General features: G+C 35.4%; 13 non-coding genes and 1 pseudogene across 13 annotated transcripts; all 14 read left to right on the plus strand.

Annotated features, from left to right (window-relative positions):
* The first annotated feature begins 955 nt into the window (after window positions 1-955).
* LOC150088000 (U5 spliceosomal RNA) lies at window positions 956-1,071 on the plus strand. Its single transcript, XR_016546839.1, has one exon. It is a non-coding gene; the product is annotated as a U5 spliceosomal RNA (small nuclear RNA).
* A 1,287-nt stretch (window positions 1,072-2,358) lies between these two features.
* On the plus strand, window positions 2,359-2,473 carry LOC150088001 (U5 spliceosomal RNA). Its single transcript, XR_016546809.1, has one exon. It is a non-coding gene; the product is annotated as a U5 spliceosomal RNA (small nuclear RNA).
* A 1,273-nt stretch (window positions 2,474-3,746) lies between these two features.
* On the plus strand, window positions 3,747-3,861 carry LOC150088002 (U5 spliceosomal RNA). The gene has a single exon (XR_016546841.1). It is a non-coding gene; the product is annotated as a U5 spliceosomal RNA (small nuclear RNA).
* Window positions 3,862-5,133: 1,272 nt separating this feature from the next.
* LOC150088003 (U5 spliceosomal RNA) lies at window positions 5,134-5,248 on the plus strand. The gene has a single exon (XR_016546816.1). It is a non-coding gene; the product is annotated as a U5 spliceosomal RNA (small nuclear RNA).
* Window positions 5,249-6,539: 1,291 nt separating this feature from the next.
* Window positions 6,540-6,654, plus strand: LOC150088004 (U5 spliceosomal RNA). Its single transcript, XR_016546817.1, has one exon. It is a non-coding gene; the product is annotated as a U5 spliceosomal RNA (small nuclear RNA).
* Window positions 6,655-7,905: 1,251 nt separating this feature from the next.
* On the plus strand, window positions 7,906-8,020 carry LOC150088005 (U5 spliceosomal RNA). The gene has a single exon (XR_016546842.1). It is a non-coding gene; the product is annotated as a U5 spliceosomal RNA (small nuclear RNA).
* A 1,291-nt stretch (window positions 8,021-9,311) lies between these two features.
* On the plus strand, window positions 9,312-9,426 carry LOC150088006 (U5 spliceosomal RNA). Its single transcript, XR_016546818.1, has one exon. It is a non-coding gene; the product is annotated as a U5 spliceosomal RNA (small nuclear RNA).
* Window positions 9,427-10,677: 1,251 nt separating this feature from the next.
* LOC150088007 (U5 spliceosomal RNA) lies at window positions 10,678-10,792 on the plus strand. Its single transcript, XR_016546843.1, has one exon. It is a non-coding gene; the product is annotated as a U5 spliceosomal RNA (small nuclear RNA).
* A 1,270-nt stretch (window positions 10,793-12,062) lies between these two features.
* Window positions 12,063-12,177, plus strand: LOC150088008 (U5 spliceosomal RNA). Its single transcript, XR_016546810.1, has one exon. It is a non-coding gene; the product is annotated as a U5 spliceosomal RNA (small nuclear RNA).
* A 1,261-nt stretch (window positions 12,178-13,438) lies between these two features.
* LOC150088009 (U5 spliceosomal RNA) lies at window positions 13,439-13,553 on the plus strand. Its single transcript, XR_016546807.1, has one exon. It is a non-coding gene; the product is annotated as a U5 spliceosomal RNA (small nuclear RNA).
* A 1,270-nt stretch (window positions 13,554-14,823) lies between these two features.
* Window positions 14,824-14,938, plus strand: LOC150088010 (U5 spliceosomal RNA). The gene has a single exon (XR_016546813.1). It is a non-coding gene; the product is annotated as a U5 spliceosomal RNA (small nuclear RNA).
* A 1,275-nt stretch (window positions 14,939-16,213) lies between these two features.
* LOC150088011 (U5 spliceosomal RNA) lies at window positions 16,214-16,328 on the plus strand. The gene has a single exon (XR_016546814.1). It is a non-coding gene; the product is annotated as a U5 spliceosomal RNA (small nuclear RNA).
* Window positions 16,329-17,617: 1,289 nt separating this feature from the next.
* Window positions 17,618-17,732, plus strand: LOC150088012 (U5 spliceosomal RNA). Its single transcript, XR_016546808.1, has one exon. It is a non-coding gene; the product is annotated as a U5 spliceosomal RNA (small nuclear RNA).
* Window positions 17,733-19,001: 1,269 nt separating this feature from the next.
* Window positions 19,002-19,112, plus strand: LOC150088013 (U5 spliceosomal RNA; annotated as a pseudogene).
* Window positions 19,113-23,955: the final 4,843 nt, after the last annotated feature.

Genomic DNA, 23,955 nt, shown 5'->3' on the forward strand with positions numbered 1-23,955 from the left:
GAAATGAAAGCGAATAATCTTATATCTGAACCGAAGAAGATTGCAGAACATTAACAGGAATGTTGAGAACATGCAAAAATGAAGAAAAAAACTTTCACGTTCTCGACATTCCCGTTGACGTTCTAAATTAAATCAGACATCAACAAGCCGGTACAAATCAACTACAAGCTTTGCAATTTCGGATCCACATCCGTTGCGACATTTTTTCCGTCGATTAGATCGATTGAAACTTTCTGAAGAATCTACTCCTGCTTTGCCTGAATTACATTACAACAAACATTATTCCACATATAAAGCTCCAAGTATTAAGATTAAAGAACAATCAATAAAATTAGTTAATTCGAACAAACACATAGCAATTATATCAGATAAGAAACTTCAATTCATTACCTGTGCTAAATATGTACTAAGCGAAATCTAGATTTTGACATGGAAAATAATCAGAATTTCCCACGGTTCTTGGCGTCTGAAACCTTCCACTCTCAAGCTGTACTACAAACGTATATTTATTCCTATTGTATGTTGTGGTACGAGCAATTGGACAATTGGGCCCACAGCATAACAGCTTTCAACAATTGTAATAACTGAGATGCAAGTGTTATTGATATACAGTATGGTCAAATGTGCGGCTCTACTACATTGGTCTCAGGAAAGAGACTTATTTCTACTAATCATTCCTGTGAAGTCGGTGGTTTGTCGTTTGTCGTTTAGCAAAAGATGTTTTGCTCAACGACAAATTGTAAATAATATACACTCGAGTAATTTATCGAGTAATTTTACTGGATAAAGTGCTATTTACATATATAATATATTGAAACCAAAATATATTAAGTAGGATATATCTTCTAATCTTTGGAAGAGTATTTAAATTACTTTTAATTATAGAATTTTGTAGAATACACCAATTTCTACCTCATATTGATATGATTGGCCACGCTCAGAGTGAAATATTCGGTAGCTCAGGTTTCCTTTCAAACGTGATAATCTTTCGCCTTTTACTAAAGATTACCGTGGAGGGGAGCAATACAATGGGCCTACAGGCGTATTTTTGTAGTCCCACCTTGGTGGGTTTATTTTAAAACATAACAAAAGTAATTCGTAAAATTTTATGAGCATCCAGTTAGTTTTGGACTAGAAGAATGTCACAATATGGGGTGACACAAGTAGCTACTTCATCCACCACCACTCAGTCAGCTGCGAAAGCGAGTATCAGTTTCCACCTGTTTTATTACTCTTCACTGTGCAGTGACTAGCTGGCGTCGCCCCATTTTGTGACAACTCCAGTTCTGCTGGACCGATTTGAAAAATCCGAAGTGTAACCATTTTTTCCAGTCATTATCTATAAGAAAATTGAAAAACAAAATAAATAAATAAAACTTCATTTTAGACTGCTTTGGCAGAAACAGGCAGTGAAAGCATATAATCTTATATCTAAACCGAAGAAGATTGCAGAACGTTAATAGGAATGTTGAGAACATGCAAAAATGAAGAAAAAATTTTTCACGTTCTCGACATTCCCGTTGACGTTCTAAATTAAATCAGACATCAACAAGCCGGTACAAATCAACTACAAGCTTTGCACTTTCGGATCCACATCCGTTGCGACATTTTTTCCGTCGATTAGTTCGATTGAAACTTTCGGAAGAATCTACTCCTGCTTTGCCTGAATTACATTACAACAAACATTATTCCACATATAAAGCTCCAAGTATTAAGATTAAAGAACAATCAATAAAATTAGTTAACTCGTGCAAACACATAGCAATTATATTAAATAAGAAACTTCAATTTATTACCTGTGCTAAATATGTACTAAGCGAAATCTAGACTTTGACATGGAAAATAATCAGAATTTCCCACGGTTCTTGGCGTCTGAAACCTTGCACTCTCAAGCTGTACTACAAACGTATATTTATTCCTATTGTATGTTGTGGTACGAGCAATTGGACAATTGGGCCCACAGCATAACAGCTTTCAACAATTGTAATAACTGAGTTGCAAGTGTTATTGATATACGGTATGGTCAAATGTGCGCCTCTACTACATTGGTCTCAGGAAAGAGATTTATTGCTACTAATCATTCCTGTGAAGTCGGTGGTTTGTCGTTTGTCGTTTAGCAAAAGTTCTTTTGCTAAACGGCAAATTGTAAATCATATACACTCGAGTAATTTATCGAGTTATTTTCTCGATAAAGTGCTATTTTCATATATAATATATTGATACCAAAATATATTAAGTAGGATATAACTTCTAATCTTTGGAATAGTATTTAAATTACTTTTAATTATAGAATTTTGTAGAAAACCCCAATTTCTACTGATATTGATATGATTGCCATGCTCAGAGTGAAATATTCGGTAGCTCAGGTTTCCTTTCAAACGTGATAATCTTTCGCCTTTTACTAAAGATTACCGTGGAGGGGAGCAATACAATGTGCCTACAGGCGTATTTTTGTAGTCCCACTTGGTGGGTTTATTTAAAAACATAACAAAAGAAATACGTAAAATTTTATGAGCATCCAGTTAGTTTTGGACTACAAGTATGTCACAATATGGGGTGACAGAAGTAGCTATTTCATCCACCACCACTCAGTGAGCTGCGAAAGCGAGAATCAGTTTCCACCTGTTTTATTACTCTTCACTGTGAAGTGACTAGCTGGCGTCGCCTCATTTTATGGCAACTCCAGTTCTGCTGGACCGATTTGAAAAACCCGAATTGTAACCATTTTTTCCAGTCATTATCTATAAGAAAATTGAAAAACAAAATAAATAAATAAAACTTCATTTTAGACTGCTTTGGCAGAAACAGGCAATGAAAGCCAATAATCTTATATCTAAACCGAAGAAGATTGCAGAACATTAACAGGAATGTTGAGAACATGCAAAAATGAAGAAAAAAACTTTCACGTTCTCGACATTCCCGTTGACGTTCTAAATTAAATCAGACATCAACAAGCAGGTACAAATCAACTACAAGCTTTGCAATTTCGGATCCACATCCGTTGCGACATTTTTTCCGTCGATTAGATCGATTGAAACTTTCTGAAGAATCTACTCCTGCTTTGCCTTAATTACATTACAACAAACATCATTCCACATATAAAGTTCAAAGTATTAAGATTAAAGAACAATCAATAAAATTAGTTAACTCGAACAAACACATAGCAATTATATCAGATAAGAAACTTCAATTCATTACCTGTGCTAAATATGTACTAAGCGAAATCTAGATATTGACATGGAAAATAATCCGAATTTCCAACGGTTCTTGGGGTCTGAAACCTTCCACTCTCAAGCTGTACTACAAACGTATATTTATTCCTATTGTATGTTATGCTACGAGCAATTGGACAATTGGGCCCACAGCATAACAGCTTTCAACAATTGTAATAACTGAGTTGCAAGTGTTATTGAAATACAGTATGGTCAAATGTGCAGCTCTACTACATTGGTCTCAGGAAAGAGACTTGTTGCTTCTAATCATTCCTGTGAAGTCGGTGGATCAAAAGATGTTTTGCTAAACGACAAATTGTAAATAATATACACTCGAGTAATTTATCGAGTAATTTTACTGGATAAAGTGCTATTTACATATATAATATATTGAAACCAAAATATATTAAGTACGATATATCTTCTAATCTTTGGAAGAGTATTTAAATTACTTTTAATTATAGAATTTTGTAGAATACACCAATTTCTACCTCATATTGATATGATTGGCCACGCTCAGAGTGAAATATTCGGTAGCTCAGGTTTCCTTTCAAACGTGATAATCTTTCGCCTTTTACTAAAGATTACCGTGGAGGGGAGCAATACAATGGGCCTACAGGCGTATTTTTGTAGTCCCACTTGGTGGGTTTATTTTAAAACATAACAAAAGAAATTCGTAAAATTTTCTGAGCATCAAGTTAGTTTTGGGCTATAAGTATGTCACAATATGGGGTGACACAAGTAGCTACTTCATCCACCATCACTCAGTCAGCTGCGAAAGCGAGTATCAGTTTCCACCTGTTTTATTACTCTTCACTGTGCAGTGACTAGCTGGCGTCGCCCCATTTTGTGACAACTCCAGTTCTGCTGGACCGATTTGAAAAATCCGAAGTGTAACCATTTTTTCCAGTCATTATCTATAAGAAAATTGAAAAACAAAATAAATAAATAAAACTTCATTTTAGACTGCTTTTACAGAAACAGGCAGTGAAAGCATATAATCTTATATCTAAACCGAAGAAGATTGCAGAACATTAACAGGAATGTTGAGAACATGCAAAAATGAAGAAAAAAACTTTCACGTTCTCGACATTCCCGTTGACGTTCTAAATTAAATCAGACATCAACAAGCCGGTACAAATCAACTACAAGCTTTGCAATTTCGGATCCACATCCGTTGCGACATTTTTTCCGTCGATTAGATCGATTGAAACTTTCTGAAGAATCTACTCCTGCTTTGCCTTAATTACATTACAACAAACATCATTCCACATAAAAAGCTCGAAGAATTAAGATTAAAGAATAATCAATAAAATTAGTTAACTCGAACAAACACAAAGCAATTATATCAGATAAGAAACTTCCATTCATTACCTGTGCTAAATATGTACTAAGCGAAATCTAGATTTTGACATGGAAAATAATCAGAATTTCCCACGGTTCTTGGCGTCTGAAACCTTCCACTCTCAAGCTGTACTACAAACGTATATTTATTCCTATTGTATGTTGTGGTACGAGCAATTGGACAATTGGGCCCACAGCATAACAGCTTTCAACAATTGTAATAACTGAGTTGCAAGTGTTATTGTATACAGTATGGTCAAATGTGCAGCTCTACTACATTGGTCTCAGGAAAGAGACTTGTTGCTCCTAATCATTCCTGTGAAGTCGGTGGATCAAAAGATGTTTTGCTAAACGACAAATTGTAAATAACATACACTCGAGTAATTTATCGAGTAATTTTTCTCGATAAAGTGCTATTTACATATATAATATATTGATAACAAAATATATTAAGAAGGTCATATCTTCTAATCTTTGGAAGAGTATTTAAATTACTTTTAATTATAGAATTTTGTAGAATACACCAATTTCTACCTCATATTGATATGATTGGCCACGCTCAGAGTGAAATATTCGGTAGCTCAGGTTTCCTTTCAAACGTGATAATCTTTCGCCTTTTACTAAAGATTACCGTGCAGGGGAGCAATACAATGGGCTTACAGGCGTATTTTTGTAGTCCCACTTGGTGGGTTTATTTAAAAACATAACAAAAGAAATATGTAAAGTTTTATGTGCATCCAGTTAGTTTCGAACTAGAAGTATGTCACATAATGGGGTGACACAAGTAGCTACTTCATCCACCACCACTCAGTCAGCTGCGGAAGCGAGAATCAGTTTCCACCTGTTTTATTACACTTCACTGTGCATTTACTAGCTGGCGTCGCCCGATTTTGTGACAACTCCAGTTCTGCTGGACCGATTTGAAAAATCCGAAGTGTATCCATTTTTTCCAGTCATTATCTATAAGAAAAACAAAATAAATAAATAATAAATGAAACTTCATTTTAGACTGCTTTGGCAGAAACAGGAAATGAAAGCGAATAATCTTATATCTGAACCGAAGAAGATTGCAGAACATTAACAGGAATGTTGAGAACATGCAAAAATGAAGAAAAAAACTTTCACGTTCTCGACATTCCCGTTGACGTTCTAAATTAAATCAGACATCAACAAGCCGGTACAAATCAACTACAAGCTTTGGAAATATCGGATCCACATCCGTTGCGACATTTTTTCCGTCGATTAGATCGATTGAAACTTTCTGAAGAATCTACTCCTGCTTTGCCTGAATTACATTACAACAAACATTATTCCACATATAAAGCTCCAAGTATTAAGATTAAAGAACAATCAATAAAATTAGTTAATTCGAACAAACACATAGCAATTATATCAGATAAGAAACTTCAATTCATTACCTGTGCTAAAGATGTACTAAGCGAAATCTAGATTTTGACATGGAAAATAATCAGAATTTCCCACGGTTCTTGGCGTATGAAACCTTTCACTCTCAAGCTGTACTACAAACGTATATTTATTCCTATTGTATGTTGTGGTACGAGCAATTGGACAATTGGGCCCACAGCATAACAGCTTTCAACAATTGTAATAACTGAGTTGCAAGTGTTATTAATATACAGTATGGTCAAATGTGCGGCTCTACTACATTGGTTTCAGGAAAGAGACTTATTGCTACTAATCATTCCTGTGAAGTCGGTGGTTTGTCGTTTGTCGTTTAGCAAAAGATGTTTTGCTAAACGACAAATTGTAAATAATATACACTCGAGTAATTTATCGAGTAATTTTACTGGATAAAGTGCTATTTATATATATAATATATTGATACCAAAATATATTAAGTAGGATATATCTTCTAATCTTTGGAAGAGTATTTAAATTACTTTTAATTATAGAATTTTGTAGAATACACCAATTTCTACTTCATATTGATATGATTGGACACGCTCAGAGTGAAATATTCGGTAGCTCAGGTTTCCTTTCAAACGTGATAATCTTTCGCCTTTTACTAAAGATTACCGTGGAGGGGAGCAATACAATGGTCCTACAGGCGTATTTTAGTAGTCCCACTTGGTGGGTTTATTTAAAAACATAACAAAAGAAATATGTAAAGTTTTATGTGCATCCCGTTAGTTTTGGACTAGAAGTATGTCCCAATATGGGGTGACAGAAGTAACTACTTCATCCACCACCACTCAGTCAGCTGCGAAAGCGAGAATCAGTTTCCACCTGTTTTATTACACTTCACTGTGCATTTACTAGCTGGCGTCGCCCGATTCTGTGACAACTCCAGTTCTGCTGGACCGATTTGAAAAATCCGAAGTGTATCCATTTTTTCCAGTCATTATCTATAAGAAAAACAAAATAAATAAATAATAAATTAAACTTCATTTTAGACTGCTTTGGCAGAAACAGGAAATGAAAGCCAATAATCTTATATCTAAACCGAAGAAGATTGCAGAACGTTAACAGGAATGTTGAGAACATGCAAAAATGAAGAAAAAAACTTTCACGTTCTCGACATTCCCGTTGACGTTCTAAATTAAATCAGACATAACAAGCCGGTAAAAAACAACAAAAACTTTGCAATTTCGGATCCACATCCGTTGCGACATTTTTTCCGTCGATCAGATCGATTGAAACTTTCTGAAGAATCTACTCCTGCTTTGCCTTAATTACATAACAACCAACATCATTCCACATATAAAGCTCCAAGTATTAAGATTAAAGAACAATCAATAAAATTAGTTAACTCGAACAAACACATAGCAATTATATCAGATAAGAAACTTCAATTCATTACCTGTGCTAAATATGTACTAAGCGAAATCTAGATTTTGACATGGAAAATAATCCGAATTTCCAACGGTTCTTGGGGTCTGAAACCTTCCACTCTCAAGCTGTGCAACAAATGTATATTTATTCCTATTGTATGTTATGCTACGAGCAATTGGGCCCACAGCATAACAGCTTTCAAATATTGTAATAACTGAGTTGCAAATGTTTTTGATATACAGTATGCTCAAATGTGCGGCTCTACTACATTGGTCTCAGGAAAGAGACTTATTGCTACTAATCATTCCTGTGAAGTCGGTGGATCAAAAGATGTTTTGCTAAACGACAAATTGTAAATAATATACACTCGAGTAATTTATCTCGATAAAGTGCTATTTACATATATAATATATTCATACCAAAATATATTAAGTAGGATATATCTTCTAATCTTTGGAAGAGTATTTAAATTACTTTTAATTATAGAATTTTGTAGAATACACCAATTTCTACCTCATATTGATATGATTGGCCACGCTCAGAGTGAAATATTCGGTAGCTCAGGTTTCCTTTCAAACGTGATAATCTTTCGCCTTTTACTAAAGATTACCGTGGAGGGGAGCAATACAATGGGCCTACAGGCGTATTTTTGTAGTCCCACTTGGTGGGTTTATTTAAAAACATAACAAAAGAAATATGTAAAGTTTTATGTGCATCCAGTTAGTTTCGAACTAGAAGTATGTCACATAATGGGGTGACACAAGTAGCTACTTCATCCACCACCACTCAGTCAGCTGCGGAAGCGAGAATCAGTTTCCACCTGTTTTATTACACTTCACTGTGCATTTACTAGCTGGCGTCGCCCGATTTTGTGACAACTCCAGTTCTGCTGGACCGATTTGAAAAATCCGAAGTGTATCCATTTTTTCCAGTCATTATCTATAAGAAAAACAAAATAAATAAATAATAAATGAAACTTCATTTTAGACTGCTTTGGCAGAAACAGGAAATGAAAGCGAATAATCTTATATCTGAACCGAAGAAGATTGCAGAACATTAACAGGAATGTTGAGAACATGCAAAAATGAAGAAAAAAACTTTCACGTTCTCGACATTCCCGTTGACGTTCTAAATTAAATCAGACATCAACAAGCCGGTACAAATCAACTACAAGCTTTGGAAATATCGGATCCACATCCGTTGCGACATTTTTTCCGTCGATTAGATCGATTGAAACTTTCTGAAGAATCTACTCCTGCTTTGCCTGAATTACATTACAACAAACATTATTCCACATATAAAGCTCCAAGTATTAAGATTAAAGAACAATCAATAAAATTAGTTAATTCGAACAAACACATAGCAATTATATCAGATAAGAAACTTCAATTCATTACCTGTGCTAAAGATGTACTAAGCGAAATCTAGATTTTGACATGGAAAATAATCAGAATTTCCCACGGTTCTTGGCGTATGAAACCTTTCACTCTCAAGCTGTACTACAAACGTATATTTATTCCTATTGTATGTTGTGGTACGAGCAATTGGACAATTGGGCCCACAGCATAACAGCTTTCAACAATTGTAATAACTGAGTTGCAAGTGTTATTAATATACAGTATGGTCAAATGTGCGGCTCTACTACATTGGTTTCAGGAAAGAGACTTATTGCTACTAATCATTCCTGTGAAGTCGGTGGTTTGTCGTTTGTCGTTTAGCAAAAGATGTTTTGCTAAACGACAAATTGTAAATAATATACACTCGAGTAATTTATCGAGTAATTTTACTGGATAAAGTGCTATTTATATATATAATATATTGATACCAAAATATATTAAGTAGGATATATCTTCTAATCTTTGGAAGAGTATTTAAATTACTTTTAATTATAGAATTTTGTAGAATACACCAATTTCTACTTCATATTGATATGATTGGACACGCTCAGAGTGAAATATTCGGTAGCTCAGGTTTCCTTTCAAACGTGATAATCTTTCGCCTTTTACTAAAGATTACCGTGGAGGGGAGCAATACAATGGTCCTACAGGCGTATTTTAGTAGTCCCACTTGGTGGGTTTATTTAAAAACATAACAAAAGAAATATGTAAAGTTTTATGTGCATCCCGTTAGTTTTGGACTAGAAGTATGTCCCAATATGGGGTGACAGAAGTAACTACTTCATCCACCACCACTCAGTCAGCTGCGAAAGCGAGAATCAGTTTCCACCTGTTTTATTACACTTCACTGTGCATTTACTAGCTGGCGTCGCCCGATTCTGTGACAACTCCAGTTCTGCTGGACCGATTTGAAAAATCCGAAGTGTATCCATTTTTTCCAGTCATTATCTATAAGAAAAACAAAATAAATAAATAATAAATTAAACTTCATTTTAGACTGCTTTGGCAGAAACAGGAAATGAAAGCCAATAATCTTATATCTAAACCGAAGAAGATTGCAGAACGTTAACAGGAATGTTGAGAACATGCAAAAATGAAGAAAAAAACTTTCACGTTCTCGACATTCCCGTTGACGTTCTAAATTAAATCAGACATAACAAGCCGGTAAAAAACAACAAAAACTTTGCAATTTCGGATCCACATCCGTTGCGACATTTTTTCCGTCGATCAGATCGATTGAAACTTTCTGAAGAATCTACTCCTGCTTTGCCTTAATTACATAACAACCAACATCATTCCACATATAAAGCTCCAAGTATTAAGATTAAAGAACAATCAATAAAATTAGTTAACTCGAACAAACACATAGCAATTATATCAGATAAGAAACTTCAATTCATTACCTGTGCTAAATATGTACTAAGCGAAATCTAGATTTTGACATGGAAAATAATCCGAATTTCCAACGGTTCTTGGGGTCTGAAACCTTCCACTCTCAAGCTGTGCAACAAATGTATATTTATTCCTATTGTATGTTATGCTACGAGCAATTGGGCCCACAGCATAACAGCTTTCAAATATTGTAATAACTGAGTTGCAAATGTTTTTGATATACAGTATGCTCAAATGTGCGGCTCTACTACATTGGTCTCAGGAAAGAGACTTATTGCTACTAATCATTCCTGTGAAGTCGGTGGATCAAAAGATGTTTTGCTAAACGACAAATTGTAAATAATATACACTCGAGTAATTTATCTCGATAAAGTGCTATTTACATATATAATATATTCATACCAAAATATATTAAGTAGGATATATCTTCTAATCTTTGGAAGAGTATTTAAATTACTTTTAATTATAGAATTTTGTAGAATACACCAATTTCTACCTCATATTGATATGATTGGCCACGCTCAGAGTGAAATATTCGGTAGCTCAGGTTTCCTTTCAAACGTGATAATCTTTCGCCTTTTACTAAAGATTACCGTGGAGGGGAGCAATACAATGGGCCTACAGGCGTATTTTTGTAGTCCCACTTGGTGGGTTTATTTAAAAACATAACAAAAGAAATATGTAAAGTTTTATGTGCATCCAGTTAGTTTTGGACTAGAAGTATGTCACAATATGTGGTGACAGAAGTAACTACTTCATCCACCACCACTCAGTCAGCTGCGAAAGCGAGAATCAGTTTCCACCTGTTTTATTACTCTTCACTGTGCAGTGACTAGCTGGAGTCGCCCCATTTTGTGACAACTCCAGTTCTGCTGGACCGATTTGAAAAATTCGAAGTGTAACCATTTTTTCCAGTCATTATCTATAAGAAAATTGAAAAACAAAATAAATAAATAAAACTTCATTTTAGACTGCTTTGGCAGAAACAGGAAATGAAAGCCAATAATCTTATATCTAAACCGAAGAAGATTGCAGAACGTTAATAGGAATGTTGAGAACATGCAAAATTGAAGAAAAAAATTTTCACGTTCTCGACATTCCCGTTGACGTTCTAAATTCAATCGGATATCAACAAGTCGGTACCAATCAACTACAAGCTTTGCAATTTCGGATCCACATCCGATGCGACCTATTTTCCGTCGATTAGATCGATTGAAACTTTCTGAAGAATCTACTCCTGCTTTGCCTTAATTACATTACAACAAACATCATTCCACATAAAAAGCTCGAAGAATTAAGATTAAAGAATAATCAATAAAATTAGTTAACTCGAACAAACACAAAGCAATTATATCAGATAAGAAACTTCCATTCATTACCTGTGCTAAATATGTACTAAGCGAAATCTAGATTTTGACATGGAAAATAATCAGAATTTCCCACGGTTCTTGGCGTCTGAAACCTTCCACTCTCAAGCTGTACTACAAACGTATATTTATTCCTATTGTATGTTGTGGTACGAGCAATTGGACAATTGGGCCCACAGCATAACAGCTTTCAACAATTGTAATAACTGAGTTGCAAGTGTTATTGTATACAGTATGGTCAAATGTGCAGCTCTACTACATTGGTCTCAGGAAAGAGACTTATTGCTCCTAATCATTCCTGTGGAGTCGGTGGATCAAAAGATATTTTGCTAAACGACAAATTGTAAATAATATACACTCGAGTAATTTATCGAGTAATTTTACTCGATAAAGTGCTCTGTACATATTTAATATATTGATAACAAAATATATTAAGTAGGATATATTTTCTAATCTTTGGAAGGGTATTGAAATTACTTTTAATTATAGAATTTTGTAGAAAACCCCAATTTCTACTGATATTGATATGATTGCCATGCTCAGAGTGAAATATTCGGTAGCTCAGGTTTCCTTTCAAACGTGATAATCTTTCGCCTTTTACTAAAGATTACCGTGGAGGGGAGCAATACAATGTGCCTACAGGCGTATTTTTGTAGTCCCACTTGGTGGGTTTATTTAAAAACATAACAAAAGAAATACGTAAAATTTTATGAGCATCCAGTTAGTTTTGGACTACAAGTATGTCACAATATGGGGTGACAGAAGTAGCTATTTCATCCACCACCACTCAGTGAGCTGCGAAAGCGAGAATCAGTTTCCACCTGTTTTATTACTCTTCACTGTGAAGTGACTAGCTGGCGTCGCCTCATTTTATGACAACTCCAGTTCTGCTGGACCGATTTGAAAAACCCGAAGTGTAACCATTTTTTCCAGTCATTATCTATAAGAAAATTGAAAAACAAAATAAATAAATAAAACTTCATTTTAGACTGCTTTGGCAGAAACAGGCAATGAAAGCCAATAATCTTATATCTAAACCGAAGAAGATTGCAGAACATTAACAGGAATGTTGAGAACATGCAAAAATGAAGAAAAAAACTTTCACGTTCTCGACATTCCCGTTGACGTTCTAAATTAAATCAGACATCAACAAGCCGGTACAAATCAACTACAAGCTTTGCAATTTCGGATCCACATCCGTTGCGACATTTTTTCCGTCGATTAGATCGATTGAAACTTTCTGAAGAATCTACTCCTGCTTTGCCTTAATTACATTACAACAAACATCATTCCACATATAAAGCTCAAAGTATTAAGATTAAAGAACAATCAATAAAATTAGTTAACTCGAACAAACACATAGCAATTATATCAGATAAGAAACTTCAATTCATTACCTGTGCTAAATATGTACTAAGCGAAATCTAGATTTTGACATGGAAAATAATCCGAATTTCCAACGGTTCTTGGGGTCTGAAACCTTCCACTCTCAAGCTGTACTACAAACGTATATTTATTCCTATTGTATGTTATGCTACGAGCAATTGGACAATTGGGCCCACAGCATAACAGCTTTCAACAATTGTAATAACTGAGTTGCAAGTGTTATTGATATACAGTATGGTCAAATGTGCAGCTCTACTACATTGGTCTCAGGAAAGAGACTTGTTGCTTCTAATCATTCCTGTGAAGTCGGTGGATCAAAAGATGTTTTGCTAAACGACAAATTGTAAATAATATACACTCGAGTAATTTATCTCGATAAAGTGCTATTTACATATATAATATATTCATACCAAAATATATTAAGTAGGATATATCTTCTAATCTTTGGAAGAGTATTTAAATTACTTTTAATTATAGAATTTTGTAGAATACACCAATTTCTACCTCATATTGATATGATTGGCCACGCTCAGAGTGAAATATTCGGTAGCTCAGGTTTCCTTTCAAACGTGATAATCTTTCGCCTTTTACTAAAGATTACCGTGGAGGGGAGCAATACAATGGGCCTACAGGCGTATTTTTGTAGTCCCACTTGGTGGGTTTATTTAAAAACATAACAAAAGAAATATGTAAAATTTTATGTGCATCCAGTTAGTTTTGGACTAGAAGTATGTCACAATATGTGGTGACAGAAGTAACTACTTCATCCACCACCACTCAGTCAGCTGCGAAAGCGAGAATCAGTTTCCACCTGTTTTATTACTCTTCACTGTGCAGTGACTAGCTGGAGTCGCCCCATTTTGTGACAACTCCAGTTCTGCTGGACCGATTTGAAAAATTCGAAGTGTAACCATTTTTTCCAGTCATTATCTATAAGAAAATTGAAAAACAAAATAAATAAATAAAACTTCATTTTAGACTGCTTTGGCAGAAACAGGAAATGAAAGCCAATAATCTTATATCTAAACAGAAGAAGATTGCAGAACGTTAATAGGAATGTTGAGAACATGCAAAATTGAAGAAAAAAATTTTCACGTTCTCGACATTCCCGTTGACGTTCTAAATTCAATCGGATATCAACAAGTCGGTACCAATCAACTACAAGCTTTGCAATTTCGGATCCACATCCGATGCGACCTATTTTCCGTCGATTAGATCGATTGAAACTTTCTGAAGAATCTACTCCTGCTTTGCCTTAATTACATTACAACAAACATCATTCCACATAAAAAGCTCGAAGAATTAAGATTAAGGAATAATCAATAAAATTAGTTAAGTCGAACAAACACAAAGCAATTATATCAGATAAGAAACTTCCATTCATTACCTGTGCTAAATATGTACTAAGCGAAATCTAGATTTTGACATGGAAAATAATCAGAATTTCCCACGGTTCTTTGCGTCTGAAACCTTCCACTCTCAAGCTGTACTACAAACGTATATTTATTCCTATTGTATGTTGTGGTACGAGCAATTGGACAATTGGGCCCACAGCATAACAGCTTTCAACAATTGTAATAACTGAGTTGCAAGTGTTATTGTATACAGTATGGTCAAATGTGCAGCTCTACTACATTGGTCTCAGGAAAGAGACTTGTTGCTCCTAATCATTCCTGTGGAGTCGGTGGATCAAAAGATATTTTGCTAAACGACAAATTGTAAATAATATACACTCGAGTAATTTATCGAGTAATTTTACTCGATAAAGTGCTCTGTACATATTTAATATATTGATAACAAAATATATTAAGTAGGATATATTTTCTAATCTTTGGAAGGGTATTGAAATTACTTTTAATTATAGAATTTTGTAGAAAACCCCAATTTCTACTGATATTGATATGATTGCCATGCTCAGAGTGAAATATTCGGTAGCTCAGGTTTCCTTTCAAACGTGATAATCTTTCGCCTTTTACTAAAGATTACCGTGGAGGGGAGCAATACAAAGGGCCTACAGGCGTATTTTTGTAGTCCCACTTGGTGGATTTATTTAAAAACATAACAAAAGAAATATGTAAAGTTTTATGTGCATCCAGATAGTTTTGGACTAGAAGTATGTCACAATATGGGGTGACAGAAGTAGCTACTTTATCCACCACCACTCAGTCAGCTGGGAAAGCGAGAATCAGTTTCCACCTGTTTTATTACTCTTCATTGTGCAGTGACTAGCTGGCGTCGCCCCATTTTGTGACAACTCCAGTTCTGCTGGACCGATTTGAAAAATCCGAAGTGTACCCATTTTTTCCTGTCATTATCTATAAGAAAAAAAAAATAAATAAATAATAAATAAAACTTCATTTTAGACTGCTTTGGCAGAAACAGGAAATGAAAGCGAATAATCTTATATATAAACCGAAGAAGATTGCAGAACATTAACAGGAATGTTGAGAACATGCAAAAATGAAGAAAAAAACTTTCACGTTCTCGACATTCCCGTTGACGTTCTAAATTAAATCAGACATCAACAAGCCGGTACAAATCAACTACAAGCTTTGCAATTTCGGATCCACATCCGTTGCGACATTTTTTCCGTCGATTAGATCGATTGAAACTTTCTGAAGAATCTACTCCTGCTTTACCTTAATTACATTACAACAAACATAATTCCACATATAAAGCTCCACGTATTAAGATTAAAGAACAATCAATAAAATTAGTTAACTCGAACAAACACATAGCAATTATATCAGATAAGAAACTTCAATTCATTACCTGTGCTAAATATGTACTAAGCGAAATCTAGATTTTGACATGGAAAATAATCCGAATTTCCAACGGTTCTTGGGGTCTGAAACCTTTCACTCTCTGAAGCTGTACTACAAACGTATATTTATTCCTATTGTATGTTATGCTACGAGCAATTGGACAATTGGGCCCACAGCATAACAGCTTTCAACAATTGTAATAACTGAGTTGCAAGTGTTATTGATATACAGTATGGTGAAATGTGCAGCTCTACTACATTGGTCTCAGGAAAGAGACTTGTTGCTTCTAATCATTCCTGTGAAGTCGGTGGATCAAAAGATGTTTTGCTAAACGACAAATTGTAAATAACATACACTCGAGTAATTTATCGAGTAATTTTTCTCGATAAAGTGCTATTTACATATATAATATATTGATAACAAAATATATTAAGAAGGTCATATTTTCTAATCTTTGGAAGGGTATTGAAATTACTTTTAATTATAGAATTTTGTAGAAAACCCCAATTTCTACCTCATATTGATATGATTGGCCATGCTCAGAGTGAAATATGTGGTAGCTCAGGTTTCCTTTCAAACGTGATAATCTTTCGCCTTTTACTAAAGATTACCGTGGAGTGGAGCAATACAATGGGCCTACAGGCGTATTTTTGTAGTCCCACTTGGTGGGTTTATTTAAAAACATAACAAAAGAAATTCGTAAAATTTTATGAGCATCCAGTTAGTTTTGGACTAGAAGTATGTCACAATATGGGGTGACACAAGTAGCTACTTCATCCACCACCACTCAGTCAGCTGCGAAAGCGAGAATCAGTTTCCACCTGTTTTATTACACTTCACTGTGCATTTACTAGCTGGCGTCGCCCGATTATGTGACAACTCCAGTTCTGCTGGACCGATTTGAAAAATCCGAAGTGTAACCATTTTTTCCAGTCATTATCTATAAGAAAATTGAAAAACAAAATAAATAAATAAAACTTCATTTTAGACTGCTTTGGCAGAAACAGGCAATGAAAGCCAATAATCTTATATCTAAACCGAAGAAGATTGCAGAACATTAACAGGAATGTTGAGAACATGCAAAAATGAAGAAAAAAACTTTCACGTTCTCGACATTCCCGTTGACGTTCTAAATTAAATCAGACATCAACAAGTCGGTACCAATCAACTACAAGCTTTGCAATTTCGGATCCACGTCCGATGCGACATATTTTACGTGGATTAGATCGATTGAAACTTTCTGAAGAATCTACTCCTGCTTTGCCTTAATTACATTACAACAAACATCATTCCACATATAAAGCTCCAAGTATTAAGATTAAAGACCAATCAATAAAATTAGTTAACTCGACCAAACACATAGCAATTATATCAGATAAGAAACTTCAATTCATTACCTGTGCTAAATGTGTACTAAGCGAAATCTAGATTTTGACATGGAAAATAATCAGAATTTCCAACGGTTCTTCGGGTCTGAAACCTTCCAGACTCAAGCTGTACTACAAATGTATATTTATTCCGATTGTATGTTATGCTACGAGCAATTGGCCAATTGGGCCCACAGCATAACAGCTTTCAACAATTGGAATAACTGAGTGCAAGCGTTACTGATATACAGTATGGTCAAATGTGCAGCTCTACTACATTGGTCTCAGGAAAGAGACTTATTGCTAATAATCATTCCTGTGAAGTCGGTGGTTTGTCGTTTGTCGTTTAGCAAAAGATGTTTTGCTCAACGACAAATTGTAAATAATATACACTCGAGTAATTTATTGAGTAATTTTACTGGATAAAGTGCTATTTACATATATAATATATTCATACCAAAATATATTAAGTAGGATATATCTTCTAATCTTTGGAAGAGTATTTAAATTACTTTTAATTATAGAATTTTGTCGAATACACCAATTTCTACCTCATATTGATATGATTGGCCATGCTCAGAGTGAAATATTCGGTAGCTCAGGTTTCCTTTCAAACGTGATAATCTTTCGCCTTTTACTAAAGATTACCGTGGAGGGGAGCAATACAATGGGCCTACAGGCGTATTTTTGTAGTCCCACTTGGTGGGTTTATTTAAAAACATAACAAAAGAAATGTATAAAGTTTTATGTGCATCCAGTTAGTTTTGGACTAGAAGTATGTCACCACATGGGTGACAGAAGTAGCTTCTTCATCCACCACCACTCAGTCAGCTGCGAAAGCGAGAATCAGTTTCCACCTGTTTTATTACTCTTCACTGTGCAGTGACTAGCTGGCGTCGTCCCATTTTGTGAAAACTCCAGTTCTGCAGGACCCGATTTGAAAATACGAAGTGTAACCATTTTTTCCAGTCATTATCTATAAGAAAATCGAAAAACAAAATAAATAAATAAAACTTCATTTCTGGACTGCTTTGGCAGAAAACAGGCAATGAAAGCCAATAATCTTATATCTAAACCGAAGAAGATTGCAGAACGTTAATAGGAATGTTGAGAACATGCAAAAATGAAAGAAAAAAATTTTCACGTTCTCGACATTCCCGTTGACGTTCTAAATTCAATCGGATATCAACAAGTCGGTACCAATCAACTACAAGCTTTGCAATTTCGGATCCACATCCGATGCGACCTATTTTCCGTCGATTAGATCGATTGAAACTTTCTGAAGAATCTACTCCTGCTTTGCTTAATTACATTACAACAAACATCATTCCACATATACAGCTCGAAGAATTAAGATTAAAGAATAATCAATAAAATTAGTTAACTCGAACAAACACATAGCAATTATATCAGATAAGAAACTTCAATTCATTTCCTGTGCTAAATATGTACTAAGCGAAATCTAGATTTTGACATGGAAAATAATCAGAATTTCCAACGTTTCTTGGCGTCTGAAACCTTCCACTCTCAAGCTGTACTACAAATATATATTATTCCTATTGTATGTTATGCTACGAGCAATTGGACAATTGGCCCACAGCATAACAGCTTCAACAATTGTAATCACTGAGTTGCAAGTGTTATTGATATACAGTATGGTCAAATGTGCAGCTCTACTACATTGGTCTCAGGAAAGAGACTTATTGCTTCTAATCATTCCTGTGAATTCGGTGGATCAAAAGATGTTTTGCTAAACGACAAATTGTAAATAATATACACTCGAGTAATTTATCGGATAATTTTACTCGATAAAGTGCTCTGTACATATATAATATATTGATACCAAATATATTAAGTAGGATATATCTTCTAATCTTTGAAGAGTATTTAAATTAGTTTTAATTATAGAATTTTGTAGAATACACCAATATCTACCTCATATTGATATGATTGGCCATGCTCAGAGTGAAATATTTGGTAGCTCAGGTTTCCTTTCAAACGTGATAATCTTTCGCCTTTTACTAAAGATTACCGTGGGAGGGGAGCAATGGGCCTACAGGCGTATTTTTGTAGTCCCACTTGGTGGGTTTATTTAAAAACATAACAAGAGAAATATGTAAAGTTTATGTGCATCCAGTTAGTTTTGAACTAGAAGTATGTCACAATATGGGGTGACAGAAGTAGCTACTTCATCCACCACCCACCTCCGTCAGCTGCGACTGTTTTATTACACTTCACTGTGCATTTACTACCTGGCGTCGCCCGATTTTGTGACAACTCCAGTTCTGCTGGACCGATTTGAAAAATCCGAAGTGTACCCATTTTTTCCAGTCATTATCTATAAGAAAAACAAAATAAATAAATAATAAATAAAACTTCATTTTAGACCTGCTTTGGCAGAAACAGAAGTGAAAGCCAATAATCTTATATCTAAACCGAAGAAGATTGCAGAACGTTAACAGGAATGTTGAGAACATGCAAAAATGAAGAAAAAAACTTCACGTTCTCGACATTCCCGTTGACGTTCTAAATTAAATCAGACATCAACAAGCCGGTAAAAATCAACTACAAGCTTTGTAATTTCGGATCCACATCCGATGCGACATATTTTCTGTCGATTAGATAAACTTTCTGAAGGATCTACTCCTGCTTTTCCTTATTTAAAATACATCAAATATCATTGCACATACAAAGAATTTGCAAGTAGATTTTGGAATACGGCTTGATTCGATTTTCTCCATTTGTGATCGTCTGTTGTACAAAAATGATATGAAACTTCCTCCTGCTTCGCCAGTGGAATTGTACTTCAGAAATTTCCAAATGAGATTGTTGACGACAGGAGTGTTTGTAATAGCTGCCACGTGTCTTTGGAAAAAAATAAATAAAAAATTCAGTCACGGTGCTATCGATGTCCAGCGAATTTTCTTATCCATCGATACCAGACATTTACCAAATTAGATCTCGTCACTGAACGTTTAATTTATGCAAATAAGATGCTGGCTGAAGCGTTGGTACGAAGTTTGGAGCTGCACGCTATAGAGTTAAACCTTGGATCATATTAGTAAATGCCAGCACCAACGGTTCTTTTATATTCCGATTCTTTTAGCATCTTGCAGGCTTTATTATTGGTGATATATAATCCTGCTCCCCCGATGGTATTCTCCACCTTGTCGCAGTGGGTGGGGGGGTGGCTTGTGTGTCCCCATGATCCGGAGAGCTAATCTGGTGGTAGCTTAGCTACTGGTAGGGGCCTCCCAAGCCGACAGATCAAAGGGTAGGGGCCAGACTAAGAGAGATACCCCGGCCCTCGAGTTTGGGGGTTGCTGCAACGGGCTAGCTCCTCGTTCAGTGTAAAAAATATACAAATGATGAACGTCCTACAAGTGAAATGAAAATGGAACTGCACTTTCGGGAACGACTCGGCAAACGGAGAAAGGTCTATGATTTGGGATGCTGGAATATTCAATGCCTTTCAACTAAAAGAAACTTTCTTTCTGATGAACTGGAAAAATTCAAGTTAGACATCGTCGTGTTATCAGAGACAAAGGAAAAGGGATGTGGAGAGGAAAATAATGGGAGAATACTACCATTTTTAGAGTGGAGTTGATAAGGGTGAAGAGCAAGAGCAGGAGTTTCTATTGCTGTTAAAAAGAAATTGAGACACAACATCAAAAACTGGCAATTTATTAATGAAAGAATGATCTCATTGGAACTGAAAATGTACGGAGAGAAATATGCATTTTGGGAATATACCCCCGACTAATGACACCGCCGATACCTTGAAGGATGAATATGGGATCTGAGAGAACTAATAGAAAAATTCCTAAGAATAAAGATATATTTCTAATGGAGATTTCAATGCAAGAGTAGGAACTGAACAAAAATAGCAAAGTTATTGTAAGATTTGGAGAGAAAGAGAGGAATGAGAACCGAGATAGACTATGCAATCTTTGTGAACAGTTTCGACTTGAGAATAAACAACACATTTTTCCAACATAAGGATATCCATAAATACACATGGTCACAGGAGACAAGACAAATTAGATCAGTTATAGATTACATTATTTCAAAACATTCAGGGACATATATATTGAAAGATGTCAGAGTTTTATATAGGAGCTGAATATGGATCTGACCATTTTCTTGTTAAAACAACACTGAGGTGGAACTGGATTAATAACATATGTGTGGACAACCAACAATGCAGGGAAGGAGAAATGCTACAAATGGATCAATTTAACGTTAACCTACTCCAGGACGACAGCATTAGAAACAACTTCACCCAGAGACTGGATGCTGCAATTAACCTAGAGATAAACGGTAATACTGAAGAAATCTACGAATATTTAAAAAATACTGTTAAAAAATAGCTCATGAAATCCTGGGCAAAAAGAAGAGCCAAGGACCAAAAAAGACCTGGATTACAGAAAAGTAAGAGCTGCTGTAGAGGAAAAGGGACTTGCATATCAGAAATGGCTGGGTGATAGGAATGATGCATATAGGAACATTTATGTTGAAAAAAAGAAAAAGGACAATCGGTTGGTAGTAGAAGCGAAAAATGAAGAAAGGGAAAGGAAATGCGCAACTATTAATAGCAAATTGGGCTTCAAGCAATCAGCGGAATCGTGGAAGGTCCTTAAGAAAACAGAATAAACACAATGCTGGCTTGCAATTAATACCTTTGAAAGACTGGACGGAGTACTATGAAGGACTTTTAAAAGAAGACCGGGAAGAGTTCAAGACGATGGAGGATTTTGGTGTAGAAGACTCCGGCTTAAAAGTTTCTGTTAGGGAAGTGGAACTCCTGCTAAAGGAAGGAAGGAAGGAATGACAAATCATCTGGACCTGGAGGAGTTTACATGGAACTTCTGAAATATGGAGTGGCTGTTCTGATACAAAAACTGTTAAATAGTATACTGAGAGGAGAAGAAATACCGAAAGAAATGATAACAGGATATATTACATCAATTTATAAGAAGGGCGATCGGAAAAGCTGTTCAAATTACAGAGGAATATGCGTCCTGAACCCGCTGTTAAAGATCCTTGGAAAATGGATCAGGAACCATTTAGAAGCCCGAATCGAGGTATCAGAAGAACAAAGTGGTTTTTCAGCTGGGAGGTCATGTATAGATCATATCTCAACAGTACGACAGATCGTTGAAAAATGTCAATCAAAAGGAAAAAAAATCTTTATGATTTTCATTGACCTTGAAAAGGCATATGACAGTGTTCCAAGAAAACTCTTATGGGAAGCACTGAAAGAGGCAAATATTGATGGACAACTGATTAACATTATTAAGGCAATTTACAGGAATAATAGATGCAGAATTAAAGTGGGATCAGCTTTTTCACCTGAATTCCACACTTCAAAAGGCTTATTACAAGGTTGTTGCATGTCACCAACACTTTTCAAAATTTATATCGGCATCTGCCTAAGATCCTGGTCAAAAAAAAAAAAATGTAATAAAATGGGATTGCCGATTAATAAGAACACCTACATTCACAATTTACTTTTTTGCAGATGATCAGGTGGTGATAGCACAAGACTTAGAAGATGCAAAGTATGCATGTCGTCAATTGTTTGAGGAATATAAACAATGGGGTCTAAAAATCAATTTTAGCAAGACTGAAATGTTGTCTTCAGGGCCAGGACACGTTCTAAATATTGCAGGTTTTAAAATCAAACAAGTCGATAAATCCAAATATTTGGGATCAATCTTACAAAGTGATGGATCATCCCAAGCAGAGATCAATAAGAGAATTACAGACGGCAGAAAGGCTATTGGGACGTTAAACTCTGTTCTGTGGAGCAAAAATATCCTAAATAAAACAAAGAAACATATTTCAAACGATTGTACAAAGTCTTCTGTTGTATGGAGCGGAAACCTGGACATTGAATAGGCGAGCCGTAAACAAATTGCTCTCCACAGAAATGGATTTTTGGAAACGCTCAGCAGGAACTTCTAGAAGAGACAGAAAACGGAATGAAGACATAAGGGAAAAAATGGAAGTGAAAAAGACTATTATTGACACCATCAAAGAAAAGCGTCTAACATGGTATGGACATGTAAAACGGATGCAAGAAAACAGATATCCAAAGGCTATCCTGGAATGGATACCTCCTGGAAGAAGGAGAAGAGGAAGATTTAGGAGGACATGGATGGATGGAGTACGGGAGTGCATGACAGCCCGAGGCTTAACCGACCAAGACACCTTGAACCGCATTTTATGGCGGGAAAAAATTCCTAACAAGAAATAACTTGTAGGCTGAGGAAACCCATTGTAAATGGAAACCCTCCTCTTGAAGAAGAAGAAGATGTATAATCCTGACCCAATTCTGTCTCGGGTTCAGCAGAAGATCCACTCTCTCCATGAATTCTCCATCATCTGCTGGATTCCCAGCCACATTGGGATTAGGGGAAATTATTTGGCTGACATCGTAGCCAAATCAGCAATTCCCAATAATAATCGCTGCCTGTCAGTCCCCTATGTAGACTACAGGCAAATAATACATCAAAAGATACACTCCCAATGGCAGGATTCATGGAATAGACAGACTACGAACAAATTATATCATATGAAGCCTGTAATTGAACCGTGGATGTCAAGTCTGCGCAGGAATCGTAAGGAGGAAGTTGTTCTTGTATGGACCCACATAGGACACAGTCATCTGACACATTCGTATTTGCTGGGGACTGATGACCCTCCTATGTGTGGGTCCTACGACATGGTTTTATCTATCGGACACATTTTAACCGACTGTCTAGATTTTAGCAATACTCGTTTTACCGCTTTTAACCGTCTGACTGAGCCTCTTACACTCAGTCAGGTTTTATCCGACAATGACAAGGTGTCAACTCTTTTTACTTTTTTACAACTTATTAATTTATATACATATATATAAAATAAAGCATATATTTTTAGAATATATA

The sequence above is a fragment of the Mastigoproctus giganteus genome, chromosome 3 (genome assembly GCF_048544385.1).
Source record: "Mastigoproctus giganteus isolate SK-2022 chromosome 3, ASM4854438v1, whole genome shotgun sequence".
NCBI classification, from domain to species: domain Eukaryota; kingdom Metazoa; phylum Arthropoda; class Arachnida; order Uropygi; family Thelyphonidae; genus Mastigoproctus; species Mastigoproctus giganteus.